Source organism: Hydractinia symbiolongicarpus, chromosome 3, assembly GCF_029227915.1.
Source record: "Hydractinia symbiolongicarpus strain clone_291-10 chromosome 3, HSymV2.1, whole genome shotgun sequence".
Taxonomy (NCBI): Eukaryota; Metazoa; Cnidaria; class Hydrozoa; order Anthoathecata; family Hydractiniidae; genus Hydractinia; species Hydractinia symbiolongicarpus.
Window position 1 is genome coordinate 18342205 of NC_079877.1, and position 12916 is coordinate 18355120.

Here is a 12916-nt window from a genome sequence, read left to right on the forward strand (position 1 = left end):
GATAAAACAAGGGTGGTACAAAAAGTCATTGATGTCTCCAAAATAGACCGCATAGTAAAGTTTCTATATCTCCCGGAGATATAGAAATATGATGGAAGAGACCAAAAACTGCTCCAAGTGTTCGAAATCCCTTACCCTAACTAACGAGTACGTGTATTCCCTGCCTTGATCTTAAGGGGCTGTCAAAAGGTCGCCCCAGACGCCGCATCTATATGCAGCCATTACATGAGTTGATAATCCTGCTGCAGGATCATATTTAGGCCAAGTTTTTCGAAGGTTATACTTGGGAAAATTTCGAGTTACACGTATACCATAAGACATCCTTTAGATACCAGGAAACATTTAAATCTCCAACGCTTGCCGAGGTGGCTAAGGAACTGCACAGGGCGCACCCTGCAATATTAAATGACAGACAAACACTGTAGAGGATGTAAAAAACTACTTCCCTCGGATGGGTTCAATATTAGGGGCAATAGTCGAACCAAGACCTGTATAGACTGCCTTGATAAAGCTAAGGCTAGGCGTTGTACTAAATGCAAGGACATCGAAGACGTTGAACATGAAGTATACCCTCTTGCCATTAATAGTGAAATTAGAGGGTTCAAGCAGGATGGGAATTACCTACTCCTCTATACCCTGCTTACATCCAACATTATACCCCGGTACGCTGAACTCATCGGAGAGAGCCCAGAGAAGGCACTACTCGTCAAAAGGTACCGCAATGCGTTACGATGCCTACAGGCAAAATTAATGTACGCCCGCTACCTCTAAAATACCAGGCTCAAAATACCAAGCTCTGCCCTGCCTGTCGAGAGTCCTTGGTGAACAATCACGGGGGTGTATGGATTTGCGAGGCATGTGCTGCGTTATACCCGAAAATTCACGATCAAAAGTGGAGCAACTATTAGTAAATGGACGACAATTTTTACAGGCCCTACTTCTTGCGGCAAAACACAACGTGTCCTGAACCTCCTCGAAAATGAGTATAGGAAGCACTTCCATAATATAGTGATATTATGCGCTACTATACGGTGGAACAGTACCTACCTCGAGAGGGAATCGCTTTGGAAGGACCCTTACGTGTTCCTTATATATCCTGAAAATGAGCTGTCCGAATGGATAACGAAATTGTCCTCATTGTTGGCGAGTGAGGACAGTCTCTTCATAGTGGACGACGTCATAGCCGATGAAAGTCTCGAGAAGCGTCGACAATCACTACTTGAATTGGCCATTTCGGGAAGGCATAGGAAGCACAGCTTGTGGCTACTCACGCAGTCGTATACGGCTTTGCCCAAGAATCTGAGGAGGCAGAAGAAGGCCCTGTTTTTGTGGTACCCTAATGAACGCGGCGACATGAGGCTAATCGATGAAGAAACGAACATGATCTCCGATTGGGATGATATCAAGGATGAACTTAAAAAATCCAAACATGCGTGCCTGTATGTGAGGTTGGAACATCCTAGGACTTGGAAGATTCTCGAATGTCCATATAAACAATCTACCCGAAGATTTGACAAAAAAAAGATGTCATTTCAAAAGCTTGTTACGGTGCCTGCCGCACATGTAGAAATCATATATGACGATTGTGAGGCTCCATGGTTCAAAAGGGCTGGCCTTGGTAGGCTTTTGGGTATCGTAACGATTAACACATGCAGAAATATTAAGGGGCAATGTAGAGATAAACTTTCCCAATCATCCTCATCTCGGAGATGCCCTCTTGGTAAGACAAAAAATGGGCATGATATACTTAATTCCGCCGAAGCTGTTACGGAAATCTTGGTTCGGTGTAAAAGTTTGGATGCCATTAAAATTGCTAGGTGTTGTGGTATAGAAATCCAAAGCATAAAGCTTTTATCCAAGGAGGAAGGCACCCTTTACAACATCCGCGCCTCTTTTGACGGCGAGGATGCAACATCATATTGATGGATATAGGATCGACCTGTACTTCCCGAGGTATAGGTTAGCTATCGAATGTGATGAATTTGGACATACTGATAGAGATATAGGTTATGAGGTAAAGAGACAAAAACATATCGAGCAAACCCTGGGATGCACCTTTATACGATAAAACCCTGATGCCCCCAACTTCTCCATTTTTTACATCATTAACACGATTTATCGCTATGTGTTTGCTGAAATTAACCTAGGGGACTAGGTCCTAAACGGGCGCTTTTCTACTACCCGCAAGTGTAGTAAAATGACCACGTTGAAATTCTCTGGCCTACGTTGATATATTAGAAAGATGTCGTTGCAAGTTATGTTCAACACAGGAGCCATCGAGACAGTATCCAACAACCAGGATCAAGCTATGTTTAAAAGCACCGATCTGGAACGGTTTCTGGGTATTGAAAAGGTTAAATATCTACCAGGTCCGAAATAGTAGGGTCTAGTGAGGCATCTCCCATGGGCTCCCGATCAGGTATGCAGGGAGGAGGGAAAAATGGGCATGACGTGTTTGTCACGCTCGAGAGCGTCTTGGAAATTGTGCGTAGGTTAAAAAAGCCTAAGGCTGTAAGGGTTATCAAATAGCTGGCCAGAGCAGGTGTCCAAAAATTACAAGAAGTAATTAAAGAACAGCGACAAGCGCTAGAGGACAGGGATGGAGCATTGGCCATACTCGGCGATGAAATTGAGGATAGGGACAACCAACTCCTGGCACTCGGGGATGAGCTCGAGGATAGGGATGAAAAATTTAGTGCCCTTAAACAAGACAACTCGGAACTACGGCATAGGCATGTTCCACACCGATATCAATATGATACCGTGCTACGTGTGGTTGATAAAAACGATCCTCACGAGCATGGAAAAAAGGTATACATAAGCACTATATGATTTTATGCGAGCGTAGGCAACTCGGTGCAAGGATAAGCACGTTAGGGGAGATGTACCCCGAGATGACTGTAAGGAAACCGGAATGCGACGATTCCAATGCCGTACATGCCTGGTGCCGATTCAGAGACGATACCCTGAGCACCGAGAATTGTTACCTAAATCATTTCACGTTACCCGACGGTGATACACGGGATCTATACGAGGGAATTTTTGACATTGATATGTCGTAAGTATACACTAATTTTTACTACTCTTGCGGGTAGTAAAAATTATAAGCAAAAGTGAGGCCTCATTTAGTGGTGGGTTTCCAACCCCTCCCCCATTGACCGGTTTGGCTTCGATATATAAAGTACCGAAATATCAGAAAGATGGAAGCCTATCTACAAAGGAATCAATTTACAATTAACTACAATATTCAGGTACCTGTGCTACATTGCTGTTCGGCGGCTGGATATTGCCCTACCTGCCTGGAAAATTTTAGGTATCTGGGTGGGGTATACTACGAAGGATTTGAATACCCTACGGATGAAGATCTTTTACACAGGGTAGCATCAGGCGAAAACGCATGGGCAACATTTGCAAGAAGTGAGATCGACGAGGATCTCGAGAATGATATTGAACGTCTGGGGCTCTATATCGTTGCGGCTAAAGAGAACAACCATGGGGCACTTTGTTACCAGATCGTCAAGGATAGGGATTTGAAGCTATCGGATTTGGCTGATATCGCAACAATAGGTGATATACTCAAGTTTCCGATACCAGATAGACGTCTAGTCGATTTTGATTTGGGAATGAGCCTAATGTCATCAAAGGCATCGTCTATGGATACCCGTTCTACACCCAACATCCTTTGGACTATGTAAGAGATCCGAATGAAGAGGATGACGAAATAGATTTGGATGACCTAGAGGCACTCGCGAAAGCATTTTACCATTCTTTGATAACCGCTGGCGGTACCTAAGCATCCTCCGGTACCTGCATGAGTTCTTCCGAGACGAAGCTGCGATCAGGACCGTCTTTCAGATAGCATATAAAATACGGCTACCCGCTAGAATACGGTCCAACCTATACATTTTCCTACTCCAGAAAGCATTTCCTACTCAAGAAAGCATCTCTTTTGATCACCGTGCTCCTCTCCTGGTTGTAGCAGATACAAGTAGTAAGTAGGTAGGGGTCTCTCCTCGGGATATTCTTTGCCTTTTGCAAGCGGCACATCATCCAGCTTAATTGCTTTGCTAGGCTTCATGTTTATCATGGCAGTCTTGCTGTTGTTGAGGCTTTTGACGATAGTATATGGGTGTTTGACCCAAATGCTACTAGTCTCGTCGGAAGCCAAATCTTAAGCATCTTGAGGCTTAAAGAGTCTCTCCGCGAGGACCTTATTGTAGCTTTCCACGAAGGCTGTAAACATATGGTGGTATAGAAGGTTTTGGGGCAGTGTAGAGGTGCTGCGAAGTCGCGAACATGATCCAAGATATCTATCTTGGATCTTGCCCGCGACTTCGCTGGCTTTCTTGGTGCGCAGAGGTCTCGCTACTTTGTAACGTGAGGCCACGTCAATACCTGTCAGGATGTACTTATAGGTGCTTCCATACAACTGATCATGGGGCATGTACAACAGATCAAACTGATGCATTTCGTTTAGGTGCTGTAATGGTAAAATGGGTCAATAGGTTTTGGGCCCCTGATATGTCTAAGGCAGAGCAGCTGCCTACTCAACCAATGAGTTGCTAGCTTTTTGGAGAGACCGCTCTCCTTCGCGAGTAATTTAATAGCCTTTCAGCCGGTCCACAGATGTTCTGGTATATAGTAAATTTTGCTTAATTTTTCGGCCTCCTCATCCGTAACGATATGTGATGCTTTTGACATGTTTATTTGTATGTCAAAAACGTTTTACAGATACTTGTAGGTCACGAACCTTAGCAGGGATAAGGAGCCAAGTACGAACGTCAGTTCCCCATCTTGTTGCTATTTGGAAGGTATATAAAAATCCTTCAATTGCGGGGCATTCTTGTCTGAAGCAATATAATATTGATACATGACGTCGTCCAGCTTCCGAAGGCTTTTACTGGCCTTTATTTGCATCTCCCTTTGCTCATTGAACCAATCCAATTTAGCCTGCCTTTTTCGTATCCTTTCCGCCTGGGCTTCGTTAAGCTTTTCAACAGCCTCGTCATGACGCCTTCGTTCCGCCTTACCGTGCCCCGATAGCTCTCTAAATAGATAATTTGATCCACTGAGCGCTATTGCGTTGATTGCCGCCCCGGCCACTATAACAGCTATTGTCGCCATGTCTCTTTATTCTGAGACGAAACAGTTGCCTTTTGACATGTTCTCACTTGCCCACATAGGTTGGGTATTGGTGTAGTGCAATCCCCTACCAACCTCAACAAGCGATGGAACATCCCCATTTTCCCGATACCGGACCGGATTTTGTGATCAATGTGCCACCCCTTGCTATAATTGTCCCAAGTCATACCCTCGGAAAACTGAGCTTCAATATGGGTCCGCAGTGTAGCCAGATCGCACCCGAGATACTCCTGGGAGCTGAGCTCCTTGTTTCCCTTCAGGGCCTGGTAGGTTCGGCTTCTTACACCACCGGCCAGATGCCCAGCAGGATTGCATATAGGGCATTGATGCCTTTCTGTTTCATGCTTACAGATGCTTCCACCACCGCATTCTTTACATATTGATCTTCGCCTTTCATGACGGCAAATATAACCACCCTTACACTCCTTACAACGGGATCTTTTCCTTTCATGATGGCAAATCCCACCCGCGTTACAGTCCTTGCATTGATACTTTAATTTCTCATGGAGGCAAATCTGACTGCCCTTAAAAGGCCTTCACGTTTACTTTGATTCTAAAATTGTCCAAGGATAAAAAGTGTTTACAGTTTGAACACTTACATTTCCTTCCATGTTGACTCGTTTTTGCCCTAGGAGGACAAACACGAGTTGTAGTCATTAAATACTCCACACGATCAAGCCTACCATCTAAGATGTTCATTTGGGCATCCTGTAAGAGGTATACATAACATCTAAAATCCCCGGTTCAATCAGTCTTTTTGGTAATGTGCAGGGTTATCCCATCGGACAGACGTTGTAATGGTCTTCCGCTACCATGTAGTATATCGTCAGGACAACTCCTGAAATCGATGAATAACGCATACTTCTCATTAAAAAACTGCCCAATTGTGACGCTACTGTCGTGGGCACCGAAAATGTTGACAATCTGCTCCAAATGATCCTTGGGAAGCATGGCATGCGAGTAGAGCTCATTGGACTCTCCCTCAACTGTTATATTAATACTCTCAATTTTCGGCTTCACTTTTCCCGGGTCTATAAACAATAGCAAGACACCCTTGAAGGACTTAGCAGGAGCGTCAATCTGTAAATTATAACTGGTATCGGCTTTTTTATGGTAACTACTTTCATCCTCAAGATGCGTTCCTACGGGCAGGCAAATCTCACATACCGGGACATCATGGCACTCGCCAGGCCCTCATGAGTGATCTTGTCGAACTCCAACTTGATATTGGTGATCTTGTACGCAGCAATGGCCGCCTTGGCTGCCGTGTTCCCGAGGCTGCCGTCCCTGCATCCTTAATGACGTCACCATATTGTGCAAAATGTATCACAAATTGCAACCTGTCGTGGAATCCCGTTGGGAAGAATGAGAGGTCCCTCGTCAATTCAAAGATCTTGCCGAGGGGGATGGAAAACGTGTTGCCATAGGTCGCCACGATTGCCTTCTCTTCATAGGTCCCCGCGTGGTTACTGGCCTTCACCTGTACGGCGCTGATGGGTCCGTCGTTCGGATTAATTCCTTGCAGAATAAGGTAATTATCCCTATCAAATTTTGGCAGCCACAAGTCCCGGTACACTGCTAGGATATTGTAGTGGCTTATATTCTGGACCTCTTTGCCATTCAATGTAATACGTAAATTCCTAATTAAAGATTTGCCGATGTTGCTGACAATGGTACGTTTTGTATTGGTTCCTGTTAGCCTCAGGTCAAATAAGAGCTTGAGACTACCCGGGAAGATTACATCGTTCTGAGGTATGTTGGGAATATCCACATAGAGGTCTTCGTTTTGATCGATGGTTGAGGGGGCAAGCGATATCTGCACTCGTTGACGGTGTCCTTGTATACCCAGGAGTTGCCTGGTCTCCGCATAGGGGTCTAGTAAAGTTCCGTATATGCTCATGTTTCTTTATAGGAGGAAATATTTAATAAACGGCTCATAATCCACTATTTCGCATGAGGATGACATTGGCAGGAATGATAAGGGTGATAAGGGAGATACGCAATCGACGCAGCAACTCCCTGGAACACCAGGGGGTTCCACGTCAGGAAAACAACGGCAGGGAGGTTCACTTGATAGAATGATGAAAACTAAACTAAAAAGGAGGTAAGTGATTTTTACATACATCTTAATAATAACTGGAACCTGGGACCTCGGATAGATATAAACGTAATTAATGGTAACTTCAAGCTTGAAGAGGAACAGCTTTTTTTCAAAGATATAAGGCTTACAAGGGAGCATGGGACCGGGTTCCTGGCATTAGGTACAATAAAAAAATATGGTCTTACGGCTCAAAATATTCGAGATATTGGTTTTACAAAATATGTCACTACGCCCAACAAAATGGAAGTGGTCCGGAAGCTTGCGCTAGAGGTTGATGATATGGTTAATAATGGAGACCCGGGCGAGATCATTCAGATGAAAACTATAGATAATATCTGGAGGGTTGTACACGATGCGGAAACCCTTACAGAAGAAAATTCATTTTCCAAATTCACCGAACGCGAATTAAAGGGACTTAGCCTTGAACTTCAAACCTAGATGGGTAACATTAAGCTTAGAACATAAGATAGTTTTGTATAACATCGATATTGAGAATGCAGAAGACAGGCTAAAACAGAAGCTGGATCAGGAAGATACGATGGTGTAATTTCCGAAAATGATAAAAAAATAATTGAACAGCTTGATAAAAAAATTAAAGGTATGAAGGATGAAAGGAATGCCTTACAGGAAAAGGTGAAAGAACTCAAGTGCGAGATTTACAGCCAGCTGAGACATATCAAGGATACGCTATTGAAAATCTCTGAGGATAACACATCCCTGCTTAAAAAAATGGAAGATATTGTTCGGGGAGCATGGTCTGATCATAGCTAGTATCGTCTCCGCCATCGGTGTACTGGTTTTCACCATTGTACTTGCCGTTACAGGAGAAAGTGCAGGGGCAGGTGCAGGGAGAAGTGCCGCGGTCGGTGGTGAAAAATGTTTTGTGGAGAAGCAAGTTGAAAGGCTTGGAAGGCTCCTTAAATATTTGGGAGGCAAGGCAGGTGCTGCATTACCCAGGATCATCGGTACAGTAGTCTCCTTCTTTCTGAGAGTAGCGTCAACCATCGTCGAGTATGCAACCAAGCACCTGTACATGGCCGTCGCGGCAGCCTCTGCTTTTGTCGTGTCATACGTGAGGAAATAAACTTATTTTTAAGCCATATTTAGGCGCAAATGAGGCCTACCTCCGTTATGATCATGACAGTTTTGGTATCCTCATGCTGGTTTTGTGGTGGTTGTTCGGGTATTGGAGGCGATGTAGTAGGCCTAGGAGGTATTCATGGTATAGCCTGTATGGTATGATCGGGAGTATGTATGGGAGGCGTAATAGGAGTTGTATGCTTGGGTGGTATAGTATGCCTAGGGGGCGTAGTATGCTTTGGAGGTGATTTGGCAGCCCTCCCCGTATGAATAGAGTTGTTATTCACATCGACCTGTACACCTGCATTTACATTGGCGGGTGCGATCAAAATGTTGTTGTTATACCCTACAATTTTTCCTATACGCAGGTTCATATCGGAAGGTAACATGTACACGCCGGGCATGACAGCAAAACTTACTGGAGTTCGATCATATTGCAACACCTTCTGAAATTCCGTAATGTCATGGCTTACGTTCTCTTGACGTTGGACCATGGCTCCGAATTATTGCAATAGGATTTGCCTTGCTGTGTAGTTGTCGGAACCGGACCCTAAAAGAGATGCTTTAGCCCCTGCTTGAGATCCTAGCAATAGGACAACGTAAACCAGGATACTCTCACTCAGCTTGGTCAGGCCCTCCGATGTTAGGTCCTGACTTGTCGATATAATAAACTTCGCCCAATCGCCGTCAACTTGGGGCCACCATTCCCCATTTGTCAATGACGACATGACGGCATTGAATTTGTAAAAGGCATTAGCGTCCGCACCATACTAGCGATATACTTGGGCGTATCCGGAGGTTGAGTAGGGGTTTTTGTACTAAGTAAAACCGTCATCATAGGTCATGAGGACCTTAATTCTTGCCAGAATGCGACGCATGTGGTAATAGACATGAAATTTATAGATTGAGTTGACAAGGGGAACAGAACCCGTCAGATGTTTGGCGGATATGCCTAGGGCTGTTGATGCGCAATGGGCGGCAAAATTAACCTGGATATTCCAGTAGTCCAACGCCTGCCCTGTCCAACCCACACTAACAGGATCACTCAGCAGATTGGTTGGTATCTTAATGGCATATTTCGTGAATTCGGGGAATGCCACCTCAATTTGCGAGTCTGTACTCACGTACAGACCCTGATGCTCCAAATTGGTTACGCCAAGCGGCCATTCACCACTGTTACTTTTGTACTTTGCCTTGGGGTTGTATGAGTTTATGTTCACCCTTTCTTAAAACAAAGCATGAAACAACTGTACATCACCGATATCAAAAACCTACTATATTTGCGGACCACCTGGCACAAGATACGAGGATAGCTCTGAAATCGATAAGTATTCTACCTGCATGGCTGAACCTGTATAGTAACAACGACTTTACCATTCGCAAGGTAGGACCCAGCCAGAGGGTGAATCGGATCGAGATCATGAATGGTTTATACAGGATAGAGGATATCGCGACTATTGTCAACAGCCAGGCAGAAGACAAGATTAAGCTTTTTGTCCTGAAAAATGGACTCTGTAGGCTCCGTGTCAGCGATGGCTATACGGTGGTGATTAACAGAACCCTACAGGAGCTATTGGACCTGCCATAGGACCCTGTAAAAAAGTACTACACGAGTGGTGACCATGATGCCTACTATAGAACCGATGTTTACCATAGATTGAAACTCGTTTGTCCGCAATTGGATGAGGACGACTGCCTGCTTGATGGCAAAAAGTCTAAAATTTTGGCATTGCTTCCCACTAAGGAGCTAAACGCTTGGAGGACATGCTGACATGGGATTTTGACACCCCTGTTTACCTTCCGCTGAAGGGCTTTAGGAACCGTCTAGAGTTTATGTTAACAGACGTCTACCATCATGAGAAGAACGTCACGTTCACTAGCCTCACGATGTAGATCCTCATAGAATGATCCTCAAAGATGAGCGATATAGCTAAGCTGTACCCAAATTTACCGAGTGTACCTGCGCAGGGCTCCAATATGCAGGATGAAGGACAGGTCTTTAGGCTTAAAAAGATTGAGGAAATAGAGCAATATCTACGAAATGAAATCAAGGAGCGGAATAGGCTTGCCAAGAAGTTTAAAATGCATAATACGTGGGTACGTTTCTATGACCATGGGCTGCTTGGTATAAGCGTGATTACGTCGGGGCTGGGAATTGGGGTCATAGCCTCGGGTCTAGCAGTCCCCCTGGCCATTGCTATGGGGGGGGGGGGCTTAGAAACGCTTCAAAAAGGCTTGGGGTTAAGAGCAAGAAGCATGAGGGTATCAGGCTACTCGTGGAATCGAAACTGAATTCCAGTATTGATCTTTTTTCAAAGGCAATGGTAAACGGTGTGATTAGTGACTACGAGTACAGCTTGATTAGTAGGGAAAAGGAAAGGTATATGCTGCTAAAGGAACAGATGCGACAACGGTTTAGTAGAATCGTGAATGCCATCAATGAACAAGAGAGAGCCCAGCTAGTTGGTAAGGGTAGGGAAGAGGGAAGAAAATATGTTTTAAAAAAAACTTCAGTCTGTGCAGTATGCAAGCGCTACCTAGAGTCTCCACCTGAGTATAGGCCTTAATTTAGTATATTTTATAGTCCACAAGGCCTATAAAATATATGGTTTCTAATCCTCACCTAACAACCATTCCTTTTTAAAGTCTTTATACCGACATTCCGTAATATGTACATGAGGGTAGTAGTTTTTGCCTTGCACATACACTAGGATGGCACTGGCTTGCCAGGGTTCAACATAGGGTACTGGCATACCGTAGAGTTTAGTTGTGATCGCGTCCTTGTAGTATTTAAGTTTAACGTTCACATAACGATCATTTTTCACAGGCTCTGTCGTCAATTGCTCAGATATCAGCTCTTCAATCCTGGACTATATTTGACGATACTTCTCAATCCAATCGGGGTACTCTTTAAAATAAAGACTCATTGCAGGTACTGCACTGGCGTTATACCGGGTGACCCATGTGGGGACCAGATTTTTGGTGTTTTTACCCTGAGGGCTACCACAAGGTCTCGCGTATGGTATCCTACTATATACCGTTGATCCTTACCCCTATTAGCGGGAATGGGATCCGACACTGTCAGGTAGTCTAAATTGATATCGTTGATATCTGTAAAGGTAGTAGAAAAGTTGTAGAAAAGTTTAGGGTTGACAATTTCCTCTTCAACTTTCCCATCTTCTTTATTGTTTTCAAACGACTTCAGAGAATTGCATGTCATTGGACATACGCAACCACCTCCGTTGTATGTTATATATTCGTGATAACAGTACCAGCACAACATTTTACCATTTAACACGAACCTACGTCCGCAGGTACATCTGTCATACTCGTCAAGTACCCTTTCACAGTCCTTACAATGCTCCATTTACTCTATAGTCTTTAAGACGATGATCTAGGGCTTAAATCCCCCGTTCATTCTCCTTCTCCCTCTTCGATTCCTGTACTAATGCCAGAGCCATGAGGGCTAGGGAGATGCTGATACTGGCCATAAAGGTCATTAATGCCGCAGTTTCGATGATATCGAATTTTGATTGACAGTTGACGCACATTTTATTAGTAGTTATAATCTTGTTGTAAGATAACGTCTCAAACCAACCCTAAAAAAGTACACCGGGGGATTCTTTTCAACAGCTTTATTACACATGTCCTGCGTCTTGAACCGATCCGGTATATATTCGAGCATGCGAGGATTCTTTTCAACAACCTCATTACACATTTCCTGCGTTTTGAATCGGTCCGGTATATACATGAGCATCCAGGGATCTTTCTCAACAACTTTGTTACACATGTCTCGCGTCTTGAGCCGGTCCGGCACATTCTTCAGCAGCCAGGCCTCCTTTTCAATAGCCCTGTTGCACATGTCTTGCGTCTTAAAGCAACTCATTTATATATACAGATTTCAACAAGGCCCGAAGATTTCACCTACATATTGGACACATGTCCCGCGTCTTGAACTGGTCCGGGATAAACCAGAATATGTTGGGTATGCTTTTCAACAGCCTTATTGCACATGTCCTGAAGGGCAATATCATTTTGAATATGTTTTATGATGTCCCGCATCCCGCAAACACCCCTACATAAACCACGACCTTTTGCGATATCACGTAATTGTTTCACGGTGTATGCATCCATTTATTTATTGTATGAATTTTAACGTCGTCGGAAGATTTCATTCTTCTCAAAACTAACACAGTTATTCCCCTCTTTACTGCGCATGCGTTGATTTTTAGGGAATTCCCCCTTTCTACTCATTTTTGTATGATAGGGACTTACCCTTGATATGCGTAGACTTTTAGGGAATTGTGCTAGAAAATTTTGGACTCCCATTTGTATGATTTTTGATGACGTCACGCCATTGTACTGATTATTAGGGATAACTCCTTGAATTCCATAGCTCAATATAATATTATGCGCACGCGACTGTGCTAGAACTTACATTTCGCTATCTCTCGTCGAGACATATCCTAACATCACCTTTGGGTTTTGAAGTAAAAAGTATATTACTAAGCCGTTCTTGAGGTGAATCGACTTTACTAATAAGACCTTCTTCTCCATAGAACAAATTTTTGCTTTGATAGCATCACAAAGTTG